Raw genomic sequence first — 13,254 nt, forward strand, 5'->3', positions numbered from 1 at the left:
TCGGCTCAGGTCATGATCCCAGGGTCCTGGGATGGAGCCCCGCATCGGGCTCTCTGCTCAGCAGGAAGACTGCTTCTTCCTCTCTCTCTGCCTGCTTCTCTGCTACTTGTGATCTCCATCGGTCAAATAAATAAATAAAATCTTTAAAAAAAAAAAAGATAAGACCCAAGGTAAAACTCAATTTTTAACATTTTGGTTAAAAAGTCTACCTTCCATATCAGCTCAAATATGAGTTTCTTGAATTCTCCTTAAAGTCTGCCGAGCCCACCATCTGTTCAGGTTTTCATGAATTACCCCCTAGTCTACAACACAGGATGCCCACTATTTTATACCCTCCAGACCCCGTCAGAGAAAAATAGATGTGCAAATCCGAGGTCAAGTGCATATGGAAAAGTGATACTTATGCAACCCTCCCCTTCCTCCAGATAGCTAGGGTCCCACACAACTGTCAGCAATGAGAAAATATCCTCTCACTGCTGTGTGCTGGGACAGGCACTAGGCACATGTACCCAGCTCATGAAACAGACTGGTATTGCAGCAGAAGGAAGGGTTAATTTCAGTTGCTCCTAGGTGAGGTACATTTACAAACCCACAGGGGGCTGATAGGCTTTGACCTCACATGCCCTGGGGACATGTTCTCAGACCACCTTGTCTTCACCAGCTGACACCTTCCTCTCATTCCTTCTCTTGGGCATGCGTGGGCACCCGCAGGTTTTCCTGGCATGCTATTTACATCGAGCCGGGTGACACTTAGAAAACCATTCATATGAAACCGCCCATTACATTTATTCTTAGATATTGTTGAAATTCAGTTCTAACTACAGTCATCAGTTTTTTGTTTTTTTTTTTGCTCTTATTACTTGTCAAAGAATTTTGGAGTATGATCTATCCACTCACTCTTTAATCTGAATCTAAGATGTCTGTAATATATTGAAATAATTAAAAAGAATCTAATTTCCGACATTGCAAATAGCAACACTATAAAATAAAACTGTTATATCACTTTTTTTAAATACCCATAACATCCAAACCCCATTCACTATGAAACTCACCGCTTTCCATTTAAAAATAGGAATAACGTTCTTCCTTCAGAGAAAAAAATTATAGATTGCTACTCTGTCCTCAGTGAACCTGAAGCTCTTGTCCATTTACCCCACAGAATTTTGCCCAAGTGGGACATATTTCTACTCTTTAAAACCTTGAGTGATCACCTTATCATATGCTTCTGAAACTGTTTTTCTGTCATGAGTCTGTAAGGCTGAAATCCAACAACAAAACACAAGTTCTGGCTTCCATTACAGCCACTCTACCAGCTGGATGGGGTTGTACAAAGAGGACCTATGACATAGGAGTTTCCCTTGCCTCCCTGAACACATCCTTGCTTGGAGTCCTTTATAACGTATCTGTGTGTTGCCGAGGGTTGTCCTGTGCCAGTGTAAGGACACTACTCGGGGTCGTCTAGAAAGGTTCCGCGTGGGAAAGCTCTCGCAGACACTGGTGGCTGGTACAGCCATGTTTTCTCTGAGCCCCAAGCATGAATTTCCTGCAACAGAGCAGGTCCCTCTTACTCTCTGGTTGCTTGGAGCTCAGGCAGCAAATCTGAAGACCACCAGTGTCATACCTCCTTCCTCAGTTATCTCATGTTCTTATTTTCATCCTCTAGCTCATCTGAATTTTTTTTCCCAATTCTTATACGTAGTTATGGTCAACCTCTTATTAACTGGGCAAATAGAAGGAAAATACTACAAATCACCCTGTCCTACTGATTTAGGTAAATTCTTGATTTTTCATGCTGGCTCAATCATGGTGAAGGCATCAGAGAAGAGAGGGTTGGTTATGTTCAGCTTTTCTAACCTTCCCTAGGAACCCTGATGTCACACAAGTCCCTCAGTCCACCTGGAGGGGACATTGCTAATCACTGCTTCATCCATGAATAGAGCTTCCAGGTCATCCTGAGTCAGACTGATGGTTAATTTGCAAACAGAATGCACTTTGACAATTTAGTATTGACCATATTTCATTTTTTATTCCTTTTTAGATGTATGTATTAATGGCAGTCACCTCAAAACACTCAAACTGTTAAGGGTGCAAACATTAAGAAGCATAGATGAGAATAAAAAAAAATGTTTCCATATACTCAACCAAGGAACACACATTCTTATAAGACCACATATGGAATCATAATACTTTGGAGTATAAAGGACCGATAATGTCACCTAAGTTCACCACCTCTCTGTTGAGGGTTCATACTTTTCCTGTAACCCCTTCTTCTATATGACAATTAGAAACTTCTATATGACAATTACCATAAAATATTTATTACCTATGGGCAAAACAGTGAGTCAAATGATCTGAAAGGTGAAACCATTAAAACCTTCATGCTAATTTTGGCCATTCTAACTGGTATAAAGTGATATCTCAATGTGGTTTTAATTTGAATCTCCCTGATGGCTAGTGATGATGAACATTTTTTCATGTGTCTGATAACCATTTGTATGTCTTCATTGGAGAAGTGTCTGTTCATATCTTCTGCCCATTTTTTGATATGATTATCTGTTTTGTGTGTGTTGAGTTTGAGGAGTTCTTGATAGATCCTGGATATCAATCTTTTGTCTGTATTGTCATTTGCAAATATCTTCTCCCATTCCGTGGAGAAAGGGGAACCCTCTTACACTGTTGGTGGGAATGCAAGTTGGTGCAGCCTCTTTGGAGAACAGTGTGGAGATTCCTCAAGAAATTAGAAATAGAACTTCCCTTTGACCCTGCAATTGCACTACTGGGTATTTACCCCAAAGATACAGATGTAGTGAAAAGAAGGGCCATCTGTACCCCAATGTTTATAGCAGCAATGGCCATGGTTGCCAAACTGTGGAAGGAGCCAAGATGCCCTTCAACGGACCAATGGATAAGGAAGATGTGGTCCTTATACACTATGGAGTATTATGCCCCCATCAGAAAGAATGAATACCCAACTTTTGTAGCAACATGGATGGGACTGGAGGAGATTATGCTGAGTGAAATAAGTCAAGCAGAGAGTCAATTATCATATGGTTTCACTTATTTGTGGAGCATAACAAATAGCATGGAGGACATGGGGAGTTAGGAGAAGGCAGTTGGGGGAAATTGGAAGGGGAGGTGAACAATGAGAGACTATGGACTCTGAAAAACAATCTGAAGGGTTTGAAGAGGTGGGGGGGGTGGGAGGTTGGGGGAACCAGGTGGTGGGTATTGGAGAGGGCACGGATTGCATGGAGCACTGGGTGGGGTACAAAAACAATGAATACTGTTATGCTGAAAATAAATTAAAAAAAATGATTAAAAAAAAAAAAAACCTTCATGCTGTTGCCGTTCTGTGCATTGTTAACAAAGCGCTTGAAAGCAAAACAAAGGAAGAAAGAAACCAACAAGAGGAAAAACATAAGAATCAATATCACTTTCAAAGGCAACAATGACTTTGATGTGTATTCAGCGCTGTGATAATGAACTGAACAATACGGGTGAACTCACCCCACAGTTAGAGAACGCAATTAGGAGACAAGTCCTGACTACTGAGTGCCAGAGAAGAGACAGGAGCTCACTACACAGCAAAGCCAGCTTAACTGCCTCTCATTTTTTATTGATTGTTCTACTTTCGGCATTTCATACCACTTAGCTAGTACATGGCTAATCATTTTCCGATGGCTTCGGAACACATGAGGATTTATTTTCAGAGGATGCTGATGCATGGTGCGTGTCTTAAATGTAATGTCTTCGGAGTTGATAAGGGAGCGTTTTTATTCAAAGGTCTAGAGGTTTATAGTCACTCAGCTTCTAATTATCCATGAATGGATCTTGTGCAACACGCATCGACAATCTCTCCTCACTGAGGTAAGACTAGAAACTATCCAAACTACATGGCTTTGAACTACATGTTGATGTGACTTTGAAATTAAAAACAAAAAACACTCTCCAATAGTATCAATAAAATGCAATGTCTTTACCTATTCTGTCCCAGCGCAGCCATCAATTTCCTATGTCTGGCTTTCATGACTTTCTTTCTCCAATGTGAATGTGCTAGAGGGCTTTTTAACCCAGGCTTGCCACTAGTACTATTTATAGTGATCTAGAAAAACATAGAAAGCACTATTTGCAGGTGTTTACTCATTACTGAGATTCTGAGTGTACATCCTCTTCCAGACTCCGACCTCAAAGATCAGCATCTGGGATTCAATCCACTTTATTCACCAGATGCTTATAGTGCAAATATTCCACTCCAAGAGTATTAATTATATATTCTTTTGAAGCTTCTTTCTTGATCTTGTGCATACAGATTTCTTCTCACATGCAAAAGGCATGTTATATCCCTTAACTAATATTACTTTTATAAAGTAACATCAAGTCAAGTAATAGACACCAAGTAAAAGATGCCAGAGTATCTTACATATCCCTAGAACTTTTTTTGTAACAAATAACTAATGCCTCTCCAATTTTGGTATGTGACTTATTTTTGCCCAATTATGTAAATGTTTGTCGTGACTGTCACACCTGACCATTAATTAAAACTTTTTAACGGAGGGGCACCTGGGTGACTCCATTGGTTAAACGTCTGCCTTTAGCTCAGGTCATGATCCCAGGGTCCTGGGATCGAGCCTGCATCAGGCTCTCTGTTCAGTGGGAAGCCTGCTTCTCCCTCTCCCACTCCCCCTACTTGTGCTCCCTCTCTCACTATCTCTCTATCAAATAAATAAAATCTTAAAAAAAAAACTTTTTAATGGAGTGATATGTGAGAAAGAGTTTTGCATAATCAATACAGGGTTGTTATTCGGTTCTCTAAAGAGAAAACTCAAAGAGCTCAAATTTTGAAACATTCCTTTTCCCTAACTTAGACAAGACCTACCTAGGTCAACTATTCTATAATACCTTCCTGGTCTCCTTGAAAAGTGTCTTCCTGCTTTGTGCCATTTACAGTCTTATGTGTCTCTAGAGCAACAATATCACCTCAGCCTCACAGGCGTTCTTACACAATCATTTTCTCAACCACATGGAAGCCATTCCAAAAGAAGGGACATTCATTGCTATGGCCTCCACAGCACCCAGACAGTACTGGGCACATAAGAGCTATGCCATAAATATGTGTTAAATTAAATTAAAAACTACTAACTAAATTATTTGTGACTTAGGCTAACATTTTCAAATTAGAAATTTTGACTTATTAACATGTTAAACAAATCTTGAGTATTGAGCAAAGATGCTCTACAGAAATGTTACTTATCTCTTGTGATGTTTACTCTAATAGCAAAGAAACCTTTGGGGAGCCTGGATGACTCAGTTGGTTAAGTATCTACCTTTGGCTCAGGTCCTAGGATCGAGCCCCACATCAGGCTCTCTGCTCAGCAAGCTCTGTGCTTCTCCCTCTCCCTCTGCCTGCTGCTCCCCCCACTTGTGAACATTCTCTCTCTCTCTGTCAAATAAATAAGTAAAATTATAAAAAAGAAAGGAAGAAAGAAAGAAAGAAAGAAAAAAGAAGAAATATTTCCATAAGTTGTTAGGACTTGAATCAATCTCCCCAAAAGAAATATCTAAAGTAGTCAGCATCAATAAAAGAAGGAAGATAAAAGTACATGGAAACAAATGAAAATGAAAACATAACAATCCAAAACCTCTGGGATGCAGCAAAAGCAGCTGTAAGAGGAAAGTGCATAGCATTACAAGCCTACCTCAAGAAGCAAGACGAACCTCAAATAAACAACCCAACCTTACACCTCACTTAAGAGAGCTAGAAAAAGAACAACAACAAAAAAGCCTAAAGCCAGCAGAAGAAGGCAAATAAGAAAGATTAAAGCAGAAATAAATGACATAGAAACAAACAAACAAAAACTATAGAACAAATCAATGAAATGAAGAGTTTGATCTTTGGAAAAAAATCAATACAATTGATAATCCTCTAGTCAGACTTACCAAGAAAAAAAAGAGAAAAGGCTCAAATAAGTAAAATCACAAATGAGAGAAGAGAAATAACAACCAACAGCACAGAAATAGAAACAATTAGAAGAGAATATTATGAAAAAAATATATTCCTACAAATTGGACAAACTGGAAGAAACAGATAAATTCCTAACAGCATATACACTACCAAGATGGAAACAGGAAGAAATAGAAAACTTAAATAGACTGATAACCAGCAAATAAATTAAATCAGTAACAAGCAAACTCCCAAGAAACAAGAGCCCAGGGTCAGATGGCCTCACAGGTGAATTCTACCAAACAAGTAAAAAAGAGCTAATACCTATTCTTCTCCAATTATTCTAAAGGATAGGAAGGAAGGAAAACTTCCACATTCATTCTATGAGCATTATCTAGCATTACCCTGATACCAAAACCAGATAAAGACACTTAAAAAAAAGGGAACTACAGGCCAATATCTCTGATGAAAATAGATGCAAAAATCTTCAACAAAATATTAGAAAACCCAACCCAACAATGCATTTAAAAATGTCATTCATTGCAATCAAGTGGGATTTATTTCTGGGTTGCAAGGATGGTTCAATATTTATCAATATGATACAACACATCAAGAAGAGAAAGGATAAGAATTATATGATCATTCCAACAGATGCAGGAAAATCATCTGACAAAGTACAACACCCATTCATGATAAAACCCTCAACAAAGTAGGTTTAGAGGGAACATACCACAACATAATTAAGTCCATATATGAAAAACAGACACCTAACATCATCCTCAAAGGGGAAAAACTGAGAGTTTCTCCCTAGGGTCAGGAATAGGGCAAGGATGTCCACTCTCACCACTTTTATTCAACACAGCACCAGAAGTCCTAGCTATAGCATTCAGACAACAAAAAGAAATAAAAGGCATCCAAATCAGCAAGAAAGTAGTAAAACTTCTACTATTCACAGATGACAGATACTATATACAGAAAACACAAAATATTCCACCAAAACCTCCTACACCTGATAAACGAAGCCAGTAAAGTCACGGGATACAAATCAATATACATAAATCTGTTTCATTTTTATACACCAATAATGAAGCAGCAGAAACAGAAATTAAGAACACAGTCAAATTTACTATTGCACCAAAAATTATACAATAACTAAGAATAAACCTAACCAAAGACATAAAACACCTGTAGTCTGAAAACCATAAAACACTGATGAAAGAAACTGAGGATGACCCAAAGGAATGGAAAGACAGTCCATGCTCATGGATTGGAAGAACAAATATTGTTAAAATAGCCATCCTACCCGGGGCACCTGGGTGGCTCAGTGGGTTAAGCCTCTGCCTTCAGCTCAGGTCATGATCTCAGGGTTCTGGGATCGAGCCCCGAATCGGGCTCTCTGCTCAGCGGGAAGCCTGCTTCTCCCTCTCTCTCTCTTCCTGCCTTTCTACCTACTTGTGATCTCTCTCTCTGTCAAATAAATAAAATATTAAAAAAAAAATAGCCATCCTACCCAAAGCAATCGACACATTTAATGCAAAACCTATCAAATACCAACAGCATTTTCCACAGAAATAGAACAAACATTCCCCAAAAAAAGACCCCAAATAGGCAAAAGCAACCCCAAAAAAGAAAAGCAAAGCAAAGCTGGAGGCATCACAATTCCAGACTTCAAGCTCTAGTACAAAGCTGTAGTAACCAAAATTGTATGGTGCTGACACACATAGATCAACAGAACAGAAGAGAAAACCCAGAAGTAAACCCACAATTACACGGTCAATTAAACCTTGACAAAGCAAGAAAGAGTATCCAGTGGGAAAAAGACAGTCTCTTCAACAAATGGTGTTGGGAAAATTAGTCCACCACATGGAGAAGAATGAAACTGGGCCACTTTCTTTCACCAAGCACAAAATAAACTCAAATGGATTAAAGACCTAAATGTGGGATCTGAAAGTATAAAAATCCTAGAACAGTATATAACAGAAAGTATAAAAATCCTAGAACAGAACACAGGCAGTTACCTTTTTGACACTGACTATAGCAACTTTTTTTAGATAGGTCTCCTGAGGCTAAGCAAATAAAAGCAAAAATAAACTACCGGGATTACATCAAAATAAAAAGCTTCTGCACACTCAACAAAACTAAAATGTCATCTGAAGAATGGGAGAAGATATTTGCAAATGATATATCTAATAAAGGGTCAGTATCCAAACTATATAAAGAGCTTACACAGTTAAACACCCCAAAAACAAATAATGCAATTGAAAAATAGAAGACATGAACACACATTTCTCCAAAGAAGACCTACAGATGGCCAAAGACACATGAAAAGTTGCTCAACTTCACTCATCATCAGGGAAATGCAAATCATTGACATATCACCTTATACCTGTCAGAACAGTTAAATCAACAACACTAGAAACAACAAGTTTTGGAGAGGATGTAGAGAAAGGGGAACTACTGTGCACCATCAGTAGGAACACAAACTAGAGCAGCCACTGTAGAAAACACTATCGAGTTTCCTCAGAAAGTTAAAAATAGAACAACCCTATGATCCAGTAATTGAACTAATGGGTATTTACTCAAAAAAACACAAACACATGAATTCAAAGGGCTACATGCACCCCAAAGTTTATGGCAGCATTATTTATAATAGTCAAATTATGGAAGCAGCCCAAGTGTCCATTGGTTGATTAAAGGATAGAGAAGATATGGTATACATACACAATGGAATATTATTCAGCCATAAAGAAGAATGAAATCTTGCAATTTGCACCATGGATGGAGCTAGAGAGTATAATGGTAAGTGAAATAAGTCAGAGAAAGACATATACCACATGATTTCACTCATATGTGGAATTTAAGAAATAAAACACATGAGCAAAGGGAAAAAAGAGAGAGAGAAATAAATCAGACTCTTAACTATAGAGAACAAACTGCTGGTTACCAGAGGGGAGATAATGGGGGATGGGGGAAATGGGTGATGAGGATGAAGGAGGGCATCTGTCGTCATGATCACACGGTGATGTATAGAAGTGTTGAATCACTATACTGTACACCTAAAACTAATACTATACTGTATGTTAACTAGCTGGAATTTAAATAAAAACTTCGAAAAAATAAAGTAGCATCACAGAGACAGAATGTAGAATGGTGGTCACCAGGGCCTGGGGGTTGGGGAAATGGGAGTTTTTCTCAATGGTATAGAGTTTCAGTTTTGAAAGATGAAAACCTTCTAGAAATCTATTTCAAACAATATAAATGTACCTAACCCTACTGAACTGCACACCCAAGCATGTTTATGATGTTGGAGCACCTGGATGGATCAGTTGGTTAAGAATTTGCCTTCAGCTCAGTCATGATCCCAGGGTCCCGGAATTGAGTCCCGCATCTGGCTCCCTGCTCAGTGGGGAGTCTGCTTCTCTCTCTACTCCCTCTTTCCTGCTTGTGTTCTCTCTCTCTCTTTTGCACTCTCTAAGAAAGAAAGAAAGAAAGAAAAGAAAAGAAAAGAACAGAAAAGAAAAGGAAGGAAGGAAAATCTTCTTATAAAAAAAGAATGTTGACGATGGCAAACTGTGCATGAATGTTTACCAAAATTTAAAACACAGATATTGTGGTTGTAATTGTATTGTGGTTGTGTTCATGCACATTTTCCTGGGTTATTTAAAGTCACCAGGCTGTACCTCTAACTTGTTTAGAGTTCCACAGAAATCACTACAGCACCTGGGGCAAGAATGCTGACCAGGTTTCAGCATTGCTTAAAGAAGTGTTACATTGACAGTGACTCTTAATGCCATGGCCTCTACCGGGAAAGCCCAGACAGGTGTTTCCCTTTGATCTACTCCTCTGGTGTATTTGGCCTTGCTTGGAAGGACCTCAGGTGTCTAAAGATGGCACATTCCTACTGTTACAATCATCTCAGAGGAATGAACAAAACCCCCGAGATTGTAAAGTTATATGAGACACAAAGTCCCTTCCTTAATAGTGTTTAAAAATATATCTAACGAAGGACCTTAATTTCTCTGCAGTAAGGTGACTATAAATGTCACTTGACTATTACAAGAGGTCCAAAGATTTACTCTGAGCAAAAAACATATCAGTGGTTACTACCAGGCAATTACACCATTTATATTAGATAAGATTCTATGAAATAAAATTAGAACTAGATTAAAACAAAGAATAAAGCAACTTATCCTGTATTTTCAGCTTTATTTGTTATATTTGTGACACTAACTCAGGTTATAGTTGAAAGGCATCAGTTATAATAACACGGTGGGGGAAGAACCTCAAGCAAAAAAAAGTAATAATAATAAAAGGAAGAAAGAAAGGGCGAGAGGGAATGAGGGAGGGAGTGAGGGAGGGAAGGAAGGAATGAGGAAGGAAGGGATTGAGAGAGGGAGAGAGAGAGAATGAAAGAGCAAAAGAACAAAAGGAAGGAAGGAAAGAAGGAAGAAGAGAAGTACAAGAAAGAAATGATATATCTAAGGCAAATTTTATACACACAAGGCAAATTTTTAGATTGAGTTTAAAGCATTTAACACAAGGCAAATTTTTAGATTGAGTTTAAAGCATTTAACACAACAGCACAAGCCCATTCCAGATTCCCACAAAATATGATGCAGAATTCTGGGACTTCATGAAGATCAGAAGCTTCTGCACAGCAAAGGAACCCGTCAACAAAACAAAGAGGCAACCCACAGAATGGGAGAAGATATTCGCAAATAACACTGCAGACAAAGGGCTGATATCCAAGATCTAAAAAGAACTTCTCAACATGGACGGGACTGGAAGAGATTATGCTGAGTGAAATAAGTCAAGCAGAAAGAGTCAATTATCACATGGTTTCACTTACTTGTGGAGCATAAGGAATAATACGGAGGACATGGGGAGATGGAGAGGAGAAGGGAGCTGGGGGAAATCGGAGGGGGAGAGGAACCATGAAAGACTGTGGACCCTGAAAGACAAACTGAGGGTTTGGGGGGTGGGGGATGGGTGAGCCTGGTGGTGGGCATTAAGGACAACACAGATTGCATGGAGCACTGGGTGTGGTGCATAAACAATGAATTCTGAAACACTGAAAAAAAATAAATTTTAAAAAAAGAACTTTGAAGTTGAAAGAAAAAAAAACATTCTATTTTCTAAAAAATATTCAATAGGAAGCTAATCTTTTTACCTCTGTCTGAAATTACTGCTGGACACATTAAAAAATTCAACTAGTATTATGACTTAAGATTATAATAAAAAATGATTACAGCTTGTAATATCTTGTTGATTTTACTGGCAAGACAAAATTAGAAAGTAAAATGCAGAAATTCCATCAAAGTGCTCATTCATTCACTCCAGAATATTGCCCTTTAAATGCAAGCATAGGAAATTTAACATAAGAAAAGCATCCATCAACTGGAATTAAAATTAAATTAAGTTAAAATAAAATAAGAAAATGATCCATCATGTGAGAACACATGTTCATGGCATAAATAAAAACATTCACTTAGTTAACTAGATGTTTAGGTATAATTGTATATTAGAAAGTGTTTCAATTTAAAGTATGCAATCCAAATATTATATAGCTGTGAAATTGCCACCAAGATACAGATACAGAATTTCTATCCTGCCTTCCGAAGTTTCCTAGAGATGCACTGCGACCCATCCTTCCAACTCTAATCACAGGGAGACACTAATAGGCTTTGTGGCACAACAAATTAGATTTCACTTTCTAGAATTTTATATAAAAACAGAATCATACAGTCAGTATGATTTAGTTTCTTTCACTAAGCAAAATGAATAAAACTTATGCAAGTCACCGCACATGAAAGTAATTTGCTTATTTTATTGCTAAGTAGGATTTCATTGGAATATATCCCATCATGTGTAACCATTTACCAGGTGATACAAATTTAAGTTTTTGTTCCTGTTTCTAGTTTTTTACTCTTGTGAATAAAACTGCTATGAACACTTCCATACAAATTTTTTGGTAAAAATATTAAATTTCTCTTAGGTAAATATCTCTTAATGGAATGGCTGAGTCACAGAGTAGGTTAAGCTTAAACCCTTGAAGAAATTCTCAATCAACTGACTGAGATCACTGATTGGATCATTTTACAGTCTTACCCAAACATAATTATAGGTCTGAAACCTCCACGCCCTCACTAACATACAAAATTGTGGGCATTTCTAACTTTAGCCATTTCTTGCTCTACCCCAAGACTGTGATGTGATAGCCCAGAGAATATCCAAAATGTAGCTAGTAAATGGTGTTGGCCAGTCTACTTTAATGACTGGCCTGGTTTTTGTTTGGACAGCTGACTCATCTCCTCGAACAGTTCTCTGACCACACATACTTGTTCTCTCTTGGATAAATTTCCTTATCTCTTTCAATATGAAGAGGTGATGAATTTTCCAAATTTTAAATTTCTGCTTCTCTTTCATGAACCATTTTATCTTTAAGTCATTTCTCTCTTCTCACATTTTATTGTAGGCATTCAAGAGGAGCAAGTCTGCTTCTTTAATACTTTTCTTAAAACTTCTTCAGCCAAATATCTAATATCATCCCCCACAAGTTCTACAAAATCCTAGGGCACGAACACAGTCCAGCCAAGCCCTCTGTCACTTTCTGAAAAAATCACCTTTCCTCCGGTTTCCAGTAACACGCTCCTGATTTCCATCTGAGACCTCATCAGAATGATGTCCACTGTACATATTTTTACTAACATTCCGCTCATGACCACTTATGTAATCTCTAGGAAGACAAAGGCTCTCTCTACTGCACTCCTTCTCTCCCGAGTGGCCATGGGAATTGCTAATAATGGTCCATTAACATCAATGCAGGCTTTGTCCAGCACGCACTGCACCTCCGAACCAGCCTCCCATCCTTCCTCCACTTCCTAAGCAGTGGCTCCCACATTTCCAGGTACGTGTTATACCAGCACCCCCATGTCTCAGGATCAATGTTTTCTCTTTGTCCATCCAAGCTGCTATAAGAAAATACCAAAGTCCTGGTATCTTATAAACAATATAAATGTTTTGTTTACAGTCTGGAGACTGGAAGTATGAGAGCAAGACACCAGCATGGCTATGTTCTTGCAAGGGCTCTCTTCTGAGTCCATGGCTGATGCCTTCTCGCTGTGTCCTTCCATGATGGAAACAGCTAGAGAGCTCTCTGGGGTCCTTTTGATAAGGGCCCAATCCCATTCCTGAGGGTTCTGATTTAATGACTTAAACAGTTCACAAACGCCCCACCTGCTAATCACATCATCTTTGAGAATTAGGATTTCAACATATGAATTTTGGGGGGACACAGACATTTAGACCACAAC

Source organism: Lutra lutra, chromosome 2 (genome assembly GCF_902655055.1).
Source record: "Lutra lutra chromosome 2, mLutLut1.2, whole genome shotgun sequence".
Lineage (NCBI taxonomy): Eukaryota > Metazoa > Chordata > Mammalia > Carnivora > Mustelidae > Lutra > Lutra lutra.